The 19,130-nt window shown below is 40.4% G+C and overlaps 1 protein-coding gene across 3 annotated transcripts in view; it reads left to right on the top strand.

Moving 5' to 3' along the window:
* Positions 1–19,130, top strand: part of MACROD2 (mono-ADP ribosylhydrolase 2) — an 836,463-nt gene that overhangs the window by 147,417 nt on the left and 669,916 nt on the right. The gene's annotated exons all lie outside the window — the stretch shown is intronic.

Below are 19,130 nucleotides of genomic sequence, written 5' to 3'. Positions count from 1 at the left end.
CTTTTTATTTTTCAGTTCCTGCGGCTGTAAATCAGGGGAGTGTTGGATGGAGCTGGAAGTGCGGAGGCCTTTAACTTCTCTTTGTTCAGCTACAGGAGTATTGAAACAGCACCATTAGAAAAATCCTATCAAACCCTCTCAAAATTCGCAAAGTTTTGCAAATGCTTAGGTCATACTCAGTTAGCATTTTTACAGAATTTTTTCATAAAATTCTGCTCCTTGTACAGGCACAGTTCACCTGACCTGGCCCTTACGTTGGAGAAACTGTGTCTGAACAAGCAGAATGGGGAAGAGGCTGCAGATTTACTTGGGTCCTCACCACTCTAAGGAAGAAGCCCTCTGTTCAGGGGTGGAGGCATCACACAGTGGTCCGCGGCACTCGCCGAGGATGAAAATGTCCTCTGCTTTGTCCCTAGATGCTGTCACATGGAGATCTCTTCTTGGTGGAGGAGCAGGCAATATGGTCACACTTGGAAGGCTGTGATTCTTTTCATTGTGAGCATTAGTTTTGGGCAGGTTTGTTGTTTTTTTTTTCCCCACACCAGTTTTTGGCAGCCTGTGAGGACCATTAAGCTGTTTAGACCTCTAGTTAGTGGCAGAAGCAGCAGCGACGTTCAGTCTGACACAGGCAATTAAGTAGTTTATTTTCAGGATTGGAAAGGCAGGGTGGCTTCAGGAAGAAAAATCAGAGGAGAATTATGATTGCCAGTGAAGCCTAGATAACACTTGTAATATTTAAGATATATGTCCTTGGACAATGGCTTGCATTGCAATGGTTTAGGAATTGATGATTGTTTGTAGAGGCGAGTTGTAAGCTGGGTTGTAATACTTTATGTTTTTAATTACAACTGATAGCAGTGGAGCCAACAGCAAAAAAAGCGCAAGTAATTAGGGTCTTAAAACAAAACCCAAACCCAGCCCTCTCTAGAGACAATATTGTTAACAATTGTTCCATTGTTACAGAGTGTGGATTCAGTTTTAGTCCATAATAAAAGATGCTGAAATAGATTTCCTACAATTGTGTGTGTGAATAATCATACTCTGTGGCTGTGAAAGTATGGGGGAATATCTGTTTATGAAAATTGCTCATGCTCTGGCAATCGGTGTTTACTCATTTTAATTAGAGAGAATTTAAGATTGACTGGCAGATTTTCCATATCATGTGTCGAAGTGTAGAAAACCCTTAACAGTTTATGTCCATAAGTTACACTTTTAATTTCTGTCTGTCTGATTTCTACACTTCGCTTCAGATAATCCTGAGGTTTCCTCAGCAAAGTTCCACTGCATGTGACAGGACTTAGCTGATAACTCATACAGTGACTCTTAAATACTGAGCCACTGGAGCAAATTGATTCTTTAGGCACCTAAACTGGATTTCATTGTCTAGTTGTATTTGTACATATGTTAAAAGGAACAGAATCCTTCTTAAATAGCATTGTTAAATACTTCTAAATCGCTTTTGAACAGTGTTATGGGCAAAGCTTCTGGAATATATCCTTCATTGCTTCCAGTATCCCAGGTATGGATGAAGGGAGGAATACCAGCCTTGGAGCAAGAAGTTTTCTCTCTTCTCATCAAAAAGGGAAAGGAGAAATACAAATGAAAAAACCCAAACCCACCCACATATGCAGTAGCAGTTTCCTAGGAAGGGGTCTGTGGCTTCTGAGATAAAGATGCTTGCAAGTTCTTAGGAATTATATTCTCCTTGGAATTGCCTGGTAGGATATTAGCATAGGATCATTATTTGGTTAAGCAACCTGGAGAAACTCGCCTTTGTTGTATTTTCATGTGAATAAATAAAAAAAAATACTATTTTGGCCCATGATATTTTTTCTTGCTGGAAAAGTGGACCTGGGCAGTTGTGCACTTGAGCATCTCTTCCTTAGCCTGACTAGTCAGCAAGCACGTTTTCCATGGACAGCAAGGATGAGGCAGTCTGTGAGTACTGAGAGAAATAGTCCTTAACCTTCTAAGCCTTTCAGAAGTAGTGGTTTAGAAATTCATGGCCTTTAAAGTCATGCTTTTGGAGAGTCAAGATATCAGCCCGGAATCCACATAGCTAATGCTTTCTATTGTGGGTGTTTTTATGAGGGAAGTACATATTTAGTTTGTGATTTGCTTTTGCTTCTCACTTATTTAACCTTTGTTTCAAACGAATGAGGTTTTTTGTTGCCGTCCCAGATGCAAGAGGCATCTTTTTGTGTTTGTTAAATGGGCAATGATGACGTGCTTCAAGTGGTCCAAAGGTTTCCTCTTTTAATCCTGTAAAACAGCAATAAGAACAACGAAAATAACTACAGCTGAACTTTTTCCCCCCTTAGCAGTCAGGTGAAAATAATCGAAGCTTGTTCTTTGTTCTGTAGATGTGGTGCTTTTGGGTGCAGGAGGAGCTGAAGGCTGGGTGGACTTTTGCTGATCGCATTTTTATGCATGGCTTCCTGCTCATTATGGCTCTTACTGGGTCTGAGCACTGATGGTGTTCCAGAGGCAAAGATGCTGGAGATTGCCATGTTTTGCTATGTAAAATTAATAAAAAAAAAAAATAAGATCAAGGAGGAGAAAACGGGGTGAAGAAGCGAGTTTGCCAGAGTAATTTGTCTTTTTAGTTTTGAGACTCTCCGATCAGCTTTTCCACATCCTGCTCCTCCATGGGCAGCATGAAAACCACATCGAGGGCACAAATACCAATAGAGAGGAGTGCTGAGGAAGGACTGAACTCTGTAAAGGAAGGACTAAACTTTTTAAAGGAAGGACTCGGAACTTCAAAATCCTGCACAGAGCAAACAAGCCAAACGCTGTTTAAACACAGCTTCTGTGTCTTCCCTCATGTCGTGGTTAACCAGTGAGGGTTGGAATTAGTGCCCTCTGTTCTGTCAGTGCCCCCTGTTCTCCAGTGCCACGGAGAGCAGGAATTAGTGCCCTCTGTTCTGTCACTTCCCTGTCAGCAGCTCAAAGCCGTGTGGAGACTCGTGGCACATGCCATGGAATGCCGAGTTCTCCCCTGTTTGTGTAAAGCTGTTCCCAATCTGTCTCGTTTTCCTCACCAGTGACATTTTGAAAGCGCAGCGTTTTGTGGAGAGCATCCCGACAGTTTTATTTCTGGATGGTTTATTTAAGGGCAAAATATCTTTATTCTCCCCACTGTGGAGAAAATAGCGGGTTTATGTCCACCCACACGGGACAGAACTGCTTTGGTGGATTTGAACTGGGCCTCCTGAGGACTTCCCTTTCAAGACAGGCTGCCTCTCCCATAATCACAGTTTGTAAGCTCCTCTTAGTAAGAGCTTTCAGAAGTTTTCCTTCAGAAAAGCTTCTGGGCTCTTGAGTATCCAAGCTTTACCTACACCTACACACCAGATCTTCTGGGGTGTCTGGGGGGAGTCTAGAGTGGCTGTCCAGACCATATTCCTTCCTGGAGCTAAAGTGTGTTTGCCATTTCCTGCAGGGTTTGATCTGTGCTGTGAAGTGCTCTGTGTTTTCTTTGCCTTCCTATTTAAGGACTGTTAGATGGAATTATTTTTCAGGTATAACTGCCCAGTCTCTGCTTTCCAGATGACGTATTATGGTGTTAAATTTCTGGTTTAAACATCGCTTGTAATCTTAACTGCACATGGTTACAGGGCCCAGCTTCACCCCTGAGGAGTTCCTGCGGAGCAGGTGGCAGGATACTGGCAGGTTAATTTATGTAGTAAAGCCTCCAATTCCGTTGTAAATTCAGGTTTCCACTGCCTGCTTCTGTGGCCAGAAACTAGACTTTGCCATTGGCATTCCATCATGGAAATATAGGGTAAAAATCAAGACAAATGGTCGTAAGTAAAAAAAAAAACCCAAAAACCTTGGGGCTTTAATCTAAAAGTTAGTTTTCAGTTAATGGCAGGAGCAGGGTTGTTGCTTGACCTGCTATGGTGGAAATGTAATTGCACTATAGGATTTTGGGGTTTTATTTGTTGTTAATTGCATAAGCAAGTGGAAGAAAGGATGGGGAGAGTAAAGTTAATTTGAGAAGAGATAACTCTTCTGAGACAAATCTTAAATCTTGCTGAAGCAGGGAGGTTAAAATAGTACTCACTGAACACTAAATTTAACTTTTCCAGTATTTCTTTCCTGTAGGCTGATTAGATTGTCTGTTCTCAAGGGAAGAGGGTTTTTTGCCACATTGTGGTAATGATTGGTATTCAATATCCAATTTGGCTTGTTTGTTTAATAATTCAATATTCGTGATGAATCTTGGTGAGTGAAACTTTTTGCTTCTACGTCTGAGTTTTTGAAAAATGCTTTAATATCTAATGTTAAGAGTGTATATATACATTTATATCCTACATACTTGTTTTTCACTAAATAATATGATTCTGCAGCACGTTTGTTTACAGTTTCATAATTATATTGCCAACATTTATGAGACACTGAGGGACAAACTTTAAATGATCAATATGGTGTCCAGTAAATTATTCTTAAGGGCTTTGTTTTTTTTGAGAGGAAAAAATTACCATAATGCATAGGAAAAGATAATGGCTATTCTTCAGTCAGCTACTTCTCTGGTCTCCTGTGACCTTTTAACTCCCAGGCTATCAGATAAGGTTTTCTAGTTAACAGCTGCATTCCCTCTTCAGAGAAAGCCCTGATAAATTAATTTGAATGTGAAATTTTTCTTGGCTTACCCAGGGATGTGTTGGAAGTGTCTTTATTGAAGGATGACCCTGACAGATACAAAATAGTTGGGAAGTTTCAGGCAGTATTTGTTGGGGCAATGAAAAAAACGGTTATTTTCTCAAAAATGGATGTTGCTTGAATGAAACCTGCTTTAGGCACTTGTATCTCACAGCTGCTTGTTTACATATTTGCCTTCTTTCTCACTTAAGTCCCTTTAATCCGGCTGCTGGAAGCGGCATATGCTGAAATGGGGAAGGGAAAATGTCATCTCGCAGCGGAAAGCTGGACAGCAAACGGGCAGAGGGCAGCTCCAGAGAGCAGCAGATGGGGCAGAGGGGTGTGGAAAGGCAAACTGGATGGATAACAGACCCGGGGAGGGAGAAAGCAGCAGAAAGAGGAACCAAAGAAGAGAGAAGTACCTGTGGATGATGCGGTTGTGAGAAGATGTCGTGGGTACAGCCTTGGAAAGAGGAGAAATGTAGAGATTAGGTTGGGGAGAGGGAACCGTGAGTGGGACATCAGGGAGAAGAGAGATGAAAGAAAATCATGGAGACAAAGCCTTTGTCTGTGATAGAAAATCTTGGACAAACAGTGCTTATTGGCCCTGATAGCAGCGTCTCACGTGGGCTCAGGGTTATTTCTTTGCTCAGGAGGAGCAGTTCCCAAAGGGTTGCTTTCAATTAAGTACCACAGATTGTGGATTGTGGGGGCAACTGTCTTTAGTTAAACATATGGAAGGGTGGAATGGTGGTGTAGGACAATCCCTCTGGGGCCAGAGGGGTGTCATGAGCAATGCCAAAGTACAGCTGCTGACTTGGAGTTCATACAAGCTGACTTAAACTCCTCGTGTGTGTGGATGCAAACCTGGTCTGAGTCGGTCTCTGATGCATTTCCCCTTGTGACAGTGCCTGCTCAGTGCCTCAGTCCTCCCACTGAGAGGGCTCCCTGCATTCCTAACCCTGGGTTTGTGTGGCAGTGTATCACTGTGGGTGAGAGCCTGGGCTTTCCCGCTGTCTTGTTTGGCTGTGTTGTAGCAAAGGGAATGTGCTGAGACCTCTGTGCTTCAAGATTTTGAAAATCACTCTCAGCTGCCCCTTAATCTCCTCCAGAGTGCACATTTCCTGCATTTTCCTGCATTTCCAGCCCTGAATATGCTTAATGTGAGTGCTGTAAAGTCTGTAGGTTAAATGCTGCTTCTGAGCCTACAGAAGACTGTTCACAAAAGCTGACTGGATCCGTCTACAGTCAGTGGGAAAGAGGGATGGGAAGTTCAGTTCAGTGGCCACATCCACTGCGTGCTCCAACCTGCTTTCTAGAAGGCCTGGTGACTCCCTGGGGAGCCAAGGGGAGCAGCACATTATGGGAAATTATTATTTGTGAACACCCTGTGAAATCTAATATTCCAAACACTGTCATTTATGCATTCCCAACTCCCTCTCTCTCTCTGCCCCTGTGGTTCCAGCAGCAATAGTTCCAGTTGGCTGCTTTAGTGAGCATTTTTTGTCATTATGTGTATTTGCTATTACATTCTTCCAAGTGCAAATCATGGAAAAGTAAAATCATTAGGTGGTTGAATAGTAATGAAAATATCTCAGCCCCATGTTCTAGAGATTGTATCGGCACAGACATTTATAAAAAGAGGATAAAATGGAAGAAAGAAGGCAGGAGTATCAGATGGGAAAAATACTATGTGTTCCCAGCAATTTTTAAAGCTGCTCTAAGTTTTAATAGTTTTCTTTTGCACTGAAAGAAGCTAATATTTTAATTTTTTTTCAATTTGATGAATTTAATAAGTAGGTGATATTACACAGAATTTATAGTTACAGCTTTTTTAACTGCAGCTGACTAAATGCTGGAAGTATATCTTGTTTAACAAAATAAAAACTGACAATTTGTATTTTAAGAAGATTCCTTTGGGATATAGAGAGTTTTTTTAATAGTTTCTAGACTTTAGGAAGATGTCCCATGAATAAACAATACTTTGCATCTTTTCTCATGGATTTTATTCCTTCTGGTGAGTCTTTTAAATGAAGTGTTAAAGTGGGACATGTCATCATTTTTCACAGGTTTTTTTAATAAAGTGCTTTCACATGTGAATTCAATCCCATTCATAAATGGTTGATGTCCATTTTTAAATAGGTGATGTTAATAAAGGATTCTTAAAGCATTTACCAAGCATCTTAATTAATTATCAATTACCAATATTTTCAATTTTGCCAATTTTCCTAATTACCTTGGGAAGTAATGCAGGATTCAGTTCCAGTTGCTGGCTCTTTATCAACCCTGTTTCAGCTCCTGGATCTCAGGCTCTCAGCCCTCCTGTGCCTGTACTTCAGCTTTACCTGTTGAATATGATTTTGATGACAAATGTAGTGAAAGTTCCTATATGGAATAATACTTTTACACCATGGCAACGGTATCCAAATATCACTGCTCTTCCTGCACTCATTTTCTTCTACTGGCCAGGAAAGCAGTTTGGGACTGGGGACTTGGAAAGACTCGTGAAAGCAGAGAATTGAGCCTTGTTTGAGTTGTGGGGTTGTCTTGTTTTTTTAACTTCACTTGATCGGTGGGCTCAGTGTAGGTCAAAAGTCCCAAGACACAAATTATGAATAGATTAAAATTAACTGGAGCAACTGGAACTCACAGAATCGTAGAATATCCTAAGCTGGAAGGGACCCACAAGGATCTTCAAAGTCCTACAAAAGCCCCAAGAATCACAGAAACTCCCCCTAAATAAAGAAGCAAAACCCCAGAATAACCCAGCTTTGACAGAAAGATACAGAGAACTCCTGTCTCCTCAATAGTGGCTCTTCAGTTCTCTCTCATAGCAGGTTAAATTGAGCCCACTGGGGACACTGGCACATTTTCCCATGTATGGGTTGTAAAAACACCTCCTTTGCTCTAACGTGTTTTCTAAAGTGTAAAACCTTTTGTGCTCTGGAGCCAAAGTCCAGCTGGAAGCCTGGTTTCCAAAAGTGCTGTTCAGGGCAGATCAGGGGTGTCCCAGTCCTAGGCTGGCCTGTCACAGCTGATCTGTGCCGGCATCCCGAGATCCTGAGGGGTGCCTGGGCTGAGCTGGGATGCTCCCAGCAAGGGTGCTGGGGAAGGAGACCCGTGGAAGTTGGCTGACAACATGAATAACTGGCTGGAGGGGGAAGGTCAGAGCAGCTGATAACTGGGGCTTCCACTACTTTCCAACAGTAACTGCAAAAGGTATTAATTCTGTCTGTCAAAACAGACTAAAGCAGTACTTAGGAGCTGAAGATTATTCATTTAAATTATGAAAAGGCTGAAGTTACAGTGATAGATGTTTTGGAGGATGCAAGAGGGGACTAAAGTTCTATTTAAATATGAATCCACTGTGGAGCTGTCATAACATCCCTTACAGTAAAAAGTGGAATTGCTGAGCTGCAAGATTTGTTTTCTGAAATTATACTTAGGACTTATCCAGTCCTCTGCTTCAACAGTACTTCTCAGATTAGGGAATTTAATCTCTTTAAGCCTGGCTGTTCAGTCAGTGCCGACCCTCGTGGTGGTTGTGGCATGAGAGCTTTCCATGCTTTGGTTGGATCCCATGGGAGCTTTGTAGGTTACATGAAAGGGACTCCAGCCTCCAAATGGACATCCTCTGGAATTATCGATTGTGAAGAACAGGAAATGCAGGTTAAGTGCATTTATTCTTCTCAAGGATCCTTTGGGCCCACCAGTGGGTGAATTCATCTTTGTGAAAGGCTGTTTTGCACACCGGAGGTAATGCACTTCAAATCTCAGCTCCAGTGAGATGGCAGGGCTAGAGGAGAGGTTAATATCCCGTTATAAAAGTACCAGGGACTGTTTCAATTCCAGTTCAACTGCTTCTTCTTCTTCACTTTAAAGAACTAGTTATATGCTTCAAACAAATACAGTTTTATTCTTCTGAAAATTGATTTGTAAATGGTAATGGTGGGACATGTCACATGGAACATTGCATTTCATCCTGCCATGTGAGGTGCAGTTAGTGTGGGTCTTGATGGGGCCTTCTGCACTCTGTTACAGGAAAGGCACCCAGGGAGGATCCCCCACTAACACATACAACTGGTTTTTGTAAAATGTATTGCAGATTTTATAACCGCAGTTGTTTTATAAAGTGTTTCATAGAGGTGTGCTTAAAGCGTGTAATGTGAATTGAAATTATAGATACAGTGGTGTGTCTTCTTGGGGAAAAAATAAAAAACAGAAGAAGAGAGTTTTTGGCAGGTCTTCTTGTGTCACAACCTTACCCTTTATGTGTTTCTTTGTGATTGTTTCTTGGTTTGCTTTTTTGCCTCCTCTGTTCCTCTCTCCTTATTCTGTTTTCTAACTGCTGATCCTGTAGAGGAAAACCAAATTTTATCATGGATGGAACAGAGAAAAAAAACCCTCAACTAGTAAGGAGGTACTGCTAGTAGATCCATGCTTCTGGAATATTGAAATTCTTTCCCTGTTGTAATCACTGGAGGTTTTATTAGTGCTTCAACAGTCAGGATCTTCAGGATTTGCAAGGTACTTCTTTGCAGTTTTCCCCATCTTGTAAGAGAAGAAAGTCTAGGAAAAACTTGGGAAATGGCTTTATAAAATATTCTCTTAATTGATTGTGATAAAGCATTTTGGAGTGGGTAAGATACTTGAGGACATCTTATCTAAGTCCAGAACTTTTAAAAGCTTTGATTGAGGTGTGTTGTCCTTTTAGCTACACTTGCTCAGATTAACACTAGAGCTTTAAAACAAAGCAAGTATTTTTGAACAAAGGTGGTGAATAAGTGACTTGCATTTAGCATAAGTAGCAGGATTCTCCACCCTGGGAGCTCCTGTCTCCATCTCCTTGATTAAATAGTCCCTCCAGGAGAGCTTTGTAGACTCAGACACAGCCCTTGGTGCGTTTGCTCAGCAAGATGCTGCTGCTTTCTGCACTTCCTTACAAGCTGAGGGAATTTTTAAAGACCTCATGGCCACAGACATCTTGGCACAGAAGGGGACCTTGTGAAGAGCACGTGTTTTGACATATTTCTCTCAGTACATGCATGGTTTTGCCTGTTGTTGAAGTCTGTATAGTTCACCTTTCCATGTTTCTGTGCAGATTCCAGGATGCTTCTAAGTTCTGCTGTGGCATTCTCTCCACCCACTGCTTCCCACAGTTTCCATTATTAAAAGTTTGTGAGCATAATTAGTTAAAAACTTGCCTTGGATTTAGAAGTTTCCTTTTTGGAGAAGGGTTGCAATTTTTGTGGTGAGCCAGAATTCCTCTTTTCTGCAGCTCACAACACAAAATACAAGGCTGGCTGGTTGGTGAATTCAGCAAAAACAAAATAATTTGTTCTCAATATTTTTAGACTTTTAAGTGCTGGCATCTCTCTTACACCAATCCTTGATTTATGGCAGTTCTGCTTGTACAGGGATCACAAGATCTTGTAGTAAGAGTCACCAGCATGTTCCTACCCCTTCCTTGCACAGATCAGATGGCTTTGCAGTATTAGTAGAATGTAAACTAGCAGTTTAAATGGGATTACTGGGATTAGTCATCTGGATGGAGAAGATTTAAAGTGGCCTTGGTTGAGATCCTTAAACTTGTCAAGTAGACATCAAAGCCGTTACGGCCAAAGAGGAGAAATGATAAATGGAAAATAGATACAATCAAGGAACAGATTTGTTTTATGTTTGGGATATTTCAGAAGAAATAAAGGCATGATATTGCCTTGAATTACTCTGATCAGCTATTTCTGTTTCCTTGTGGCAAGAGGTGAGAGGAACACACTATGAAATAATTTCTTTTCAAACAGGGAGCATCATAACACTAAGAAATACTTTTGCTGTGGAAATCAAGTGAAGGAAACCTACTTACTCTCTAAATATTTCTAGGTAGCACTGTGCCTTTCTAACAGACTTGCTTAAAACACCTTTCATCTCACTATTTTTATATTGCAGCAAAAAGACTTTTACAGTGGGCCAGAAGAGTGGGTAGGAAATACAGGACTCAGTGGATTGACACAAGTCTTGTGTAATGAAGGTGTTGTAACATTGAAGTAACACTAAAGTAATAAACTCTTCCCCCAGTTCCACACCTTGGGGGTTGCCTGTGCTGAGTTTTATTCTTGGCTTGTAGCTCCATCTCCACCTCCTCAGCCTGTTGTCTAAGGAATATTGGAATTTGTCTATATTTTTGGTCATTTCCTCTCCCTCACGTGCAGTATCAAAGTGTTGCCACCCAGTTGCTTTTCCTACCACGTGTAGCTTTTCTCCTTTGTTCTGGTGTAAGAAGTAAAAGGTGGTGGTTTTTTTTTCTTTCTGTTGTAATTTTCAGTAATTAAACTGATTAGAATTAAACTGGTGGGGAAACTGCATTTGATTACACAGGCAATACAGAGGAGGTAAAACTCATCTAACTAGGTTCCTTTCCAGCCTTTAGGCTTTTAATAGCTAAGTTAATTTCCTAGAGGAGCATGGGCTGATTGAAGGAAAAAACTATAATCATTAATTGCAGTAGATTTAATTTGTTTGAAGTATAAAGAAAAGACTGAGACTTCAGGGGAAGGAAAGCTGTGCAGTCCCCTCTTCCAGCCAGAGCACTGCGGGTTCTGCTGCCTCTGACGTGTCCTGGTAACATTTTCAGACTGTTTGTGGGTTTTGCAAGTGATATTCTTAGATCACAGCATTATTAGAGATAAATTAACGGGGCATCTTTTCCTGAAAGTAATGCATAAATTAACGGGGCATCTTTTCCTGCAAATAATGACGATAAACTTATGGAATGTATTTACTCATGTGGGATTTGGGTTGTAATCTACCCACCTGATGCTTCAGGGACAGAAGACCTCCAGCTCCACTGAACTGTTTCTTTGCTAATGTGCTTATACAGTATGAGGTTGCTGCAGCTGCTTTTAAAGAGAAAATACAATTTTCCATATTAAGTAAAGTTTTGGGGGTTTTATTGTCGTTTAATTTACCCTCCCTGATGATTAGAGCATGTGACTGGTGTTCTGGGGCCTCTCTCTATTAATTGCCACTAGAGAAGTAATTTTATATAGAGCTTTAAAAGATGATTCATCTTTTTCTTTTCTGAGCAGCTATAAAAACATGCTTTACCTGCCTCACAGATGTGCTTATATATGGCCTTAGCTGCCTGTAATATCCTTTGACATTACTGGTCTCTGTAATCGTATAAACAACATTTGTACTTTGCCTAATTCTGTCTTTGTTTTCTTAGTACATTTTTCAGAAGTGCTCAGCTGCCTCATAAATCACTCCAGCAGTATTAGAATAATGAAATGAAGTGTTTGCTCTGCACAGATTAGATTATTGCATCCCTGTTTGTGTTCCCTACATGTGGAATGGATCACTGGGAGTTACCTACTGGATTCAAAAGGTCTATGTGAAAGCTTGGAGTTTACTAAGACTTTGAATTTTACTTGAGTTAAAGTACAGAAGGAATAACAACTCATTAAAATATTAACTCATGGATTATTAAAATATTAACTCATGGTTTCAGGAAGTGCAACATTTTGGAGAAAAATGATTCAACTTGGACTGCACACATTCATCCCAGAGTGGTTTTTGTGCTACATGTGTTTGTTTCCCTGTTTGCCTTACAGAAAGGTTGGTAAACCAAAACCATAGCAGTCCTTATTTGAGCACACTTTAAAAATGCTCAGAAATAGGAAAAAAAAAAAAATTGAGCTGTATACTTTGAAGTGATTAATCAGCTTTCCCAAATTTATCTTTGGTCTATTTGTCTGGAGGAATGGTTTGTAGGATTTTTCTTTTTAATTTGTTTTTTCAGTCCTAAGCTCTGATTCATGAGTCCTTTTTATTGAAGCTTCCAGTGAGAATATTTTGTGTGATACACAAATTTGTGATTGAGTTGTGGCCCAGGCAAAGGGGCTTATTTTGTTTCTCACAGTGGTACTACTCTTGAATCACTGGACAAACTGTTACTAGAGGCAATGAAAGAAAATATTAACAAAAACAGCGAGCAGGAGCAGTTCTCGCAGTGTTGGGTCGTGGTTGCAGCTGGAAGGATTTCTGGTGGAAGTGCTTGTGGTGATGATGGTGAATTAACCCACAAGCCTCTTTGCCAATGGAGGGTGAATTCACATCATCCATCCTGAGTTCACAAAACACAAAGTGTCCCACGTTGCCACTGGACAGTGCTGGACTCTCCCTGTCATGTAGGGAAATGAGCCTTCCACCTGTGTTCTTCTGATCTGCATCCCAAAGTCATGTCCTGTCTAGACAGCTGAAATGTGTTGTCTAACTGGGAATAGCCCTCAATGACAAGGTAAGCATGAGTCCTGCTGGATTCAGGCAGCATTCCCATATCTAAATGGATCAGTGGGATTAGCAGGAAGCAAGGGCGGGAAATTTTAAGGGTGGCACAGTGGTGCACAAAGGATGAAGTTATTGATCAGGTGTTGCAGCTTGATGATCATTTCTCTGCCTGATTATCATTATTGATGTGGGACACCACCACATCCTGCCCTCCTGTTGTGCTTCACAGAAACTCAGAGCTTCTTGTCCAGCCTGACCCCAGTAAAGTTTTCAACAAACCCTTAATGCTGCTGCTACGAGATTTTATCTGCTCGGATGCACAACCTTGTAACAGCAGTGCCTATTTACTGCAATTTTTGGGGAATAGCTTTAATCTCCTCCATCATTAAGAAGTGCCTGTAATCTTAGTGTTAAAGAGGGGCCTTGAGAGTATAACAAATTGACTCCTTGCTTTATTTCTCAGGCAGCCATGGGGTACCCAAGGAGCTGATGAGCAGGGAAATGAGGGGCAGGGCGCTGTTTGGTTGGAAGGTAAATGTGCAGCACGGATCTGACCTGATGGTTGGTGAGATGAATCCTGAACCGTGAGCTTCTGCAGCTTGGAAAGATTAGAAACCCTCCACAAGCTGACAGGAACAAAGAATTGTCCCCCACCATCTGAAACCTGTCATTGCCAGGGATGTCCTGTGGGCTTTTGGCTCTGTCACGCCTTTGAAAGTATCTCCAGGCCTTCACATCACTTCGATTACTTGTGATCTCCCTTTTCTTTAAAGTTCCTGAATGGGGTTTTTAAAGTTTTCAGAGCATGTGAAAGTGGGAAGCTGACAGTCATTTATTTTTTTTCCCTCTATTTTTTCAAAGTTTGGTTTACGTTTCTCCATTTTAAGCTGTGTCATGGACTATCCGTTCCAGGAACAGTAAAATGGAGAGGATAATCGATCTCCCTCTGACTAAGCTGACTTACTTTTATCATAAAAGGGGCAATTTCTGATGTCTCTGATAGAGTAAGTTGATAGCTACATTTTATTCTTTCTGCCTTTTATGGTTTCTTGAGATACTTTTTTTTTTTTAGGCTATAACTTTTTGAAACAGACAGTGAAGATTAAGTATGGATAGTATATTTGACAGTAGTGTATAGAAATATTTGCGACTATATTCTTAGGGACAGCATGCAATGTCCAGTCCATATTTTGCTGAAGTGCATTATCCCTGGTCTGACTGAAATACTGAGGTTATTAAGATCCACTTTCCCTTACAAAGGAATATAAATGACGTGACCATCATTACACAAATATTTAGCCCTATAGCAACAGTTTGGACCTGTGTTTGAAAACCTTAAAAAGTCAAATGCATAACCAGATTCTCTGCTTCTTCTGTCATGTGGCTCCCACTGGCCACAGTAGGAGCTGCTTCATATTTCAGGCTATATAAAGAAAGGATCACTGGAGAGGTGATGCAACATTTTCATATGCAGAGCATGTTGTGCTCACCCAGTTGGACACATTTTAAAGCAGACCTTCCTCCCGTGCTTTGCAGCCTCCTCAGATCCTGCAAGTCTGCGCTCGTTGCTTGCAGGAGCTTGTAATTCATTGTCAAAATCTTCCTTCTAGGCTGCTCTTGCAAAAACAGTGCAATAACACCTTGCCTTCCTCTAACTTTGAGGCAAAATTTGCAAGTGAAGTCTTGTCTTTGTAGCTGGAAAAAACCCCAAACAAACTAAAAAAAAACACCAGGGCTGTTTTTTCGGTAGGGGGGGCATCAGGTGTGCGTTTTTTTCTTTTTTTCCTTCTTTTTTAAAGCTGAATATTGTTTCTGAGTGGCCATAGCCTAAGAAAAGCAGTGGTGTGGGCTGCTACTGCTTGCAAATACCCCCACTGAGGTCGGCCCTGCAGCTGGAGCCAGGGCTGACTCTGCCTATGAGCAAACCAGGAGCAGCTCAGGGCGTGCCTGCACCACAGGAAACTCTTCCTGCTGGTTACCTCATGGAAAAACGGCAGGGCAAGGCCCCAGGTAACTTCTTTTCAGCTGTGGCCTTTGATTTCATAACAAGTTAGAGGTTTTTTTTCTTGTTTTGAAGCCTGGATGTTGAATATTAATGTTTCAGGACTGTCACCTTTTGATTTCATTTTGGTTTTCTGAAGACAATTGTTGCTTTATTAGAACTTTTTGCAATCTGACATTTTCCTTCCAGAAGTCAAATATTAGGCAGTTATTTCCTGGAGAAGGAAATTGAAATGAAGTGTTGTGATTAGCTGCACCATAAGTACCACACCAATGTTTTAAAAATTAAAAATAGAAGAAAAAGCTTATAAAGTAAAGTTCTTGTGTACAGGTAGACTTTGGAAGGTTCCAAGCTGGCTGTAATTCTGAAAAGACAAAAGCAAAGAGAACTCAAAGAACTTCATTCTGATTTTTTTCTGTTTTCCAGATAATATGCTCTAGTACCTTTGGGATACTGGAAAGATGCATTAGTTATATACATGTCAGTAATTATTTTGAAATAATTGCTACCAAAACTACTTTTCTAATTATGCAGGTAGAACTTAAGACCACCTCTTGCTCTATTTTGCATAGGCTTTTAAATATTGATGGTGATTCTGCTTAAGTGGATTAATTATATACTGCAGCACTTTGATTCCCTTTAATGTTACATTTACAAACCACACAAATGGCCTAAACTGTGAGATGAAGAATTGGCTCTATTGGTGGAATATTATTTTCCTCATTATTCTGCCCTGAAAGAAGTTCCTGTTGCTTTACATTTCAGCTCAACCAGATTGTAAAATGCCTTCCTGATCTACAAGGCAACTTTTAAGTGGTTGAGCAAACCACAAGTTGACACACAAAATGGATGAAATCTCAATTCGTCTCTCTCCCTTCAGCACCTGGTGGTGTGTGTGTGACAGTTTATCAGCCTGTGTTTTACAGTGAAATTATTTCTGGTTTGAGCTTCTCTCACGTTTGCCAGACACAGTGAGGGGAATGTGGAAAACGAGCGAAGGGGTTCTCACGAAACAAGGCCACGGATGTTTCTGAGCTGAGCAACCACTTTTAGCCTCTTCTAACTCCTTCTCTTCAAACTGCAGGTTCTGATTCAACAACTCTGTCGTCTTCTCCCTCCCAAGGCTGAGATCGGCCCCATCAAACAGGTTCTTCTGACTGCCCTTCACGAGGTGCTGGCAGGAAACCTCCTCCTTTTACATCACTTTCTTTCCTTTGGTTTGGAATAGATTTTAGGATAGTTTCTGTCTAGCTGAAAATAACACCAGTGCATGGGCATGAAGGGTATGGATTTCATTGGTATGAAAGTGTGAACTACTGTTTCTGAGGGGTTTCACCTGGAAACATTTTGTGGAGTTGCCTTTGGGACTGAAGGTCTGATGAATGCTGTTCTTAAAAACAAGGGGTTTTTTGGGATATTCTTTTAAGTTACATTTTTTGTTGTGGTTTTCTGACTTCCCCTCCAAGAAGCAATTGTGGTGATTTGGAGTCCTCAGGCTACTGCAAAGTTTAGACGTCTTTTAAAGCTGGCGTCTAAACTCCAGTCCATATGGAAGTTTATACAGCAGAGTTTAGGAAGTACTTGGGCCAAGCATCTTCTCTCCTGGGTTTTTGTCAGGATGTGTTAGTCAACCTCAATTTTTGTTAATTTTCTCTCACCCTGCATTAAAGCAATTACTGTATTTCACTGTGTGGTAAAAAACCTGTCACTTTGCTCCCTCTGCTTTGAAGTTGTGCCTCCAATGTACTCTAAATTGTAACTGCCAGCCTGATAGCTGTGTGCTCATTTCCACCCTGTGCTGCCTTGCCTGCCATGGGTTTGGTGGGGTTGATTTTTTTTTGCTCTTCGTATCAGATTTCAGACATGCTTTGCATGTGACTGATTAAGCTTAATGGATGTAATGTATAACTTTTAAAAATAGCTTTGTTGCATAAATGCACATTATGTATTGAGTTGGTAATGTATTAGAAGAAGAAAAATAACTGAGAAGTTATGACAGTTATTGTTTCCTTATTGAATTCAGAATGTTGTGAAGGCAATTTCCTTGACAGGATCAACTCCAGAGCACTTACTAGTATGCTGATTATTTTTTTCCCCTTAATCTACCTATGAAATACTCTTTACAAGCTTGAAGTTGGAGATAATGACTACTTTATTTGCAAAGATGGCAGAACTTGGTTTTAACGATTTCTTCTCTGTACAGGAATTGTGTGTGGGGGGATAGAACAGCACAGGTTGTGTGACAAGTGAGCCACGATCCATTTTATTGGTTCCAAATGCAAAACCTGTGCTCCTAATTGCACAGGTTTGATTTGTCTTTAAAGTGGGACAAACTTGTGCTGTGCACTTTCAGTATCTGGGGAAATGAAAGGTAAGGCTTGGAAAATTCAGTCGCTTTCTGTTGTCTCCCAAATCCTCTGTTTTGCAAATGCAGAGGTGATGGAAGCTTGATAAGCTGAGTTGTTTGGTCATGCTTGTGGAGACCCTGGCTTTTTACAAAGAGAGCTTGAAGCTGGGACTTCTTATTAGCAATAAAATAAGACTGGGTAGGTGTTCACTTATGTTTCAGAGCGTTCTGTGGGCAGAAGAGGAGGAGATTTCTTAATACGTGAAGCTCAAGTCTTTGGGTGGGTATTGAGAGTATTGAGAACATCTGAAGGTATTTACAGGAGGCCTGTGAGTGTCAGAAGATGCTAATGGTGGAACTTTACTGATGTGCCTAAATGCTTTAAGTCAATCTTATCAAAATAAGGCCTAGTGGTGTTCTGATTTCCAGTAGTCTCTGTTTTCCATCATTAGGCACTTATATAACTTTGCCAATCTGGCCCAGTCTGTTATAATACTGTTTTACCTCTCCTGGTTGCTGTGGCTTTGTGTGCAAGGAAATGTTTTGAGTAAAGTTAATTAGGGTGGTGACTGAAGTGTAGTGTGTGTGGCTGTATTTTAGTTGCTATACGTACTTCAAAATTACTTCACGTTCTTTGAGCCTAAAGCTTTTTACTCTAAGGCAGCCAAACACATCTCCTGTTAAAAATGGTTGGATGTACAAGGTGCAGTTGTTATCTCACTCCTCTTTGTTCTCTCTGCTTTCTTGAGAGAAGATGAAACAAAATGCAGTGACAGGTAAGGATGTCTCACAAAACATGTAGGAGAAATGTAGCTTCCCATTCCATAAATTACTGGTACTCTGCTCACCAGCTGCCTGTTATGATGTTTTATTGATGAATAAAAATGGTGTCTGAGGCAATAGAATGCCTTGCATCTTACAATACTGCCAGTTATAAAGATGTCTTCTTGAATAAATTTCACAATTAGAAAGTATTGACAAAAATATTCAATCTTTTTTACATCAAAATAAGCTCAAACATCTGCTGCCAAAGTCAGACAATATCAAGTAATCTTTTAAGAGTATACTTTTATTATACTGACAGATGCATGGCTGCATGACATAGATGTCAATTTAAGTTACTAGTGCCATTAATACTTGACAAAGACATGCTCCCAGAAGAATTTACGTTTTTAAAATGTTGTCAGATGAGTATATGCCAACAAGAAGTACCCAGAGTTATTCAGCTATGTTGTTAACAAAGCTAAAAGTGTGTTATCTCCAGAGACATCACAAAAATTGCTATTCACATCTTCCCTATTCTCTACATTCCACAGAACTGACAGCAGAAAAACTACTTCTGTGCCTGCAAATGTCTGTTTAACTAACCCATACACATATCCATCTTCACTTTTTGGTTATCAGCACAGAAAGATTTTCAGTTTCATTTGAGGTGAACTTCTTCATCATTTGTTTGCTCTCCACTAAATTTCAAATAACCTCAGTTTTGGGCAAAGAACGCTGTTGTAAAGAGAACAGTGAGGAAAATGTTAATACCTGTGCCAGAGTTTCTGGTCTGCTTATTCAGTCAAAAAAGTGTATGTGTATGATGTAACTCATTAAGAAGGCTGAGATTTACAACCATTTATGTCCAGTTCTTCTTTGTCAAATACACTGGTGTATTCATTATTAAAATTGGTGCACTTTAGTAACTTGAGTTTTCATTGTGGGTATTCCATAATGAGCAACTAAGATTACTTCTTTCCTTCCAGGTTCTTTTTTTTTTTTCTTTTCTTTTCTTTTCTTTTCTTTTCTTTTCTTTTCTTTTCTTTTCTTTTCTTTTCTTTTCTTTTCTTTTCTTTTCTTTTC

Source organism: Manacus vitellinus, unplaced genomic scaffold, assembly GCF_001715985.3.
Source record: "Manacus vitellinus isolate BGI_N305 unplaced genomic scaffold, ASM171598v3 scaffold_38_pilon, whole genome shotgun sequence".
Lineage (NCBI taxonomy): Eukaryota > Metazoa > Chordata > Aves > Passeriformes > Pipridae > Manacus > Manacus vitellinus.
Note: the sequence above shows the minus strand (reverse complement) of the source record. Positions and strands in the feature narration are given on the sequence as shown.